General features: G+C 46.4%; 1 protein-coding gene across 6 annotated transcripts in view; it reads left to right on the top strand.

The window, feature by feature from the left end:
* Window positions 1-261: 261 nt before the first annotated feature.
* Window positions 262-2,090, top strand: part of plppr1 (phospholipid phosphatase related 1) — a 126,148-nt gene continuing 124,319 nt past the window's right edge. For 2 of the 6 annotated variants that reach the window (XM_014002536.1, XM_014002538.1), the window contains exon 1: window positions 287-493. The gene's annotated coding sequence lies outside the window, so the exon portion shown is untranslated. Of the gene's footprint in view, window positions 494-1,584; window positions 1,673-2,090 lie in introns of all 6 variants that reach the window. The other 4 variants (XM_014002533.1, XM_014002532.1, XM_014002534.1 and 1 more) reach the window with 4 other exon arrangements.

Genomic DNA, 2,090 nt, shown 5'->3' with positions numbered 1-2,090 from the left:
AATCAGCTGCAGCCACTCCTCAGCCAACCATCCACCTGTGAATCAGTGACGCCCCATGCATAGTAAACAGCACCGTTAAAGGGACATTCCCTTCTTAGGTGCAGATTTATTAAGTATTTCTGCAAGGATCGGGGGTCTCTGAGTGCAGGTTGCCGGGGGATTACTCTGGGGCCCCAGACAGCCTGCTTGTTTGTGACACAACAAAGTCCCTTTCACACAATTAAGCACGCTTCACCGGAGCCGCTTGTCCCCGCCCCTCCCTGCCGGACAGCATCCCTCCTCCTGTGGGCTCCTCACACGCTGCGTGATCCTCCTCACACACCGATGGTGGAGGCTCCTCTCTCAGCCCCATGGAGTAGTAGTAGTAGTAGTGCGGCGACTGTCGGCTTCTTCACAACCTCTTTTTGTTTTCTTCATTTTATTTTATTTTATTTTTATTTGATCGCATTATTTTGCATGGAGTCTCCGTGGAGCGCCGCTTCATCCCACCGCGGTAAGTGTTTTCCGACGGAGGAAACCGGAGGACTCTATTGTCTGTTGCTGAGGCAAGTTCGGACCTGGAGTCGGATCCAATCTGATTTATTGTGGCGATGCGGGCGTTCTGGGCGAATTTGTCGCATTTCTTTTGCCGATTTTCGCGAAGATGCGCTGAAATGTTGGAGGCAGAGAGAGAGGGATGGAGGAGGATCATCGGTATTTTTGACAGACACCTGTCTCTTTAGCGGCAACAGTAAATGACCACCTTATTTGCGCTCGTGTAGAAGCGGTCCCTGAAGGCATCATCTTGCCTCAGCCCGACTCATCCTCCAATTAACACAGGAAGAAAAAAAAAAAAAAAAAAGGCTGGGATTCAATGTGTCGCCTCGGTTGCTGAGCAAAATGTGCGTTCAGTCCAGCAAGGGAAGAAAAAAAAAAAAAACTGTGCCCCGTCTCCCCGCCCCCCCAACACCAGAGCCTGGCCATGTCTCCAGCAGCTCCCATGTAGTCGTGCAGGGCGCAGTTCAAGCCTCTCACATCGCAGGAAAACGGGATTTCCCGAGCTCTTCAGACGCCCCTGTGATCACCGTGGGGCTAARCTTAAAATGAATTCAGTGTTGCATGTGTTAGTCCATCTTGGCTGCCTCTTTGTGTCCTTTCATTCTCACTGCAGCGCTGTGGATTTACTGGTTTTAGCTCGAGGAGATGAATAAATAAACTGGAAATAATATGCAGATCAACTGTCATTTTTAGTACTTTTTAAAATGAGATAATGTATATGATCATAGGGCTTGTATATTCCAAATGCAAGCTGAACAGTGGCCATCTGCTTCTGTTGAGTCACCAGAAAGAAGAAGAAGAAAAAAATCAAATAATCATGTTCTTTGTGTGCTTGAAAATCCCACAAATGAAACCAGTTTTGCTCATGTGCTGCTCAAACTGCCCCTCCTCGCCCCCCCTTGGCTGAGCACTGAAGGTGATAAAACATCACCCAGCCAGAGCAGAGAAAGCTGCATACAGTGTTTCTTGTGCAGGTGGTACTTGAGGAAACGTGCATTTTGCTGCTCGTGTTTATATTTACAGGTACGTGTACTGTTTTCCCTGCAGGCCAGCGAGGCTACTGTTCTTACTCAGCAGACAGGGGACAGGTGGCTGGACATCAGGTGAACAGTTCCCTGGCTGTCAGCAGGATCTGGTAAATTGGAGACACCTTTTGGAATCGGGCCACAAAACTGCACCAGTGTACACTTGAATGTGTGTGTGTGTCTGGATGTTTTTTGTTGTTAGGTGCCTCTGTGTGTGCCTGCCTTAAATCACAGGAATGTGTTAGAACCAGCACTATACTACAGCGAAAGCCTTGGTTGGGTGTGTATGTTTTCAAAGAATAATAAATTGTAAATTCAGTTCAGACKTATAAGATGCAATCACGGTGAATTTAGTTACAATTATACAATGTGTTTAGCTGTAGTATATTACAAAATACCATTTGGTAAATATTATCTGGCTAAGATTGAATCAAATCTTCATTTTGCCAGAATAATCTGTCATGAGCAGCACTGAGGCAACAGTAGAAGGGAACAACTCCCTTTCAATGGAATGAATATATATATATA

Source organism: Austrofundulus limnaeus, unplaced genomic scaffold, assembly GCF_001266775.1.
Source record: "Austrofundulus limnaeus strain Quisiro unplaced genomic scaffold, Austrofundulus_limnaeus-1.0 Scaffold13, whole genome shotgun sequence".
Lineage (NCBI taxonomy): Eukaryota > Metazoa > Chordata > Actinopteri > Cyprinodontiformes > Rivulidae > Austrofundulus > Austrofundulus limnaeus.
Note: the sequence above shows the minus strand (reverse complement) of the source record. Positions and strands in the feature narration are given on the sequence as shown.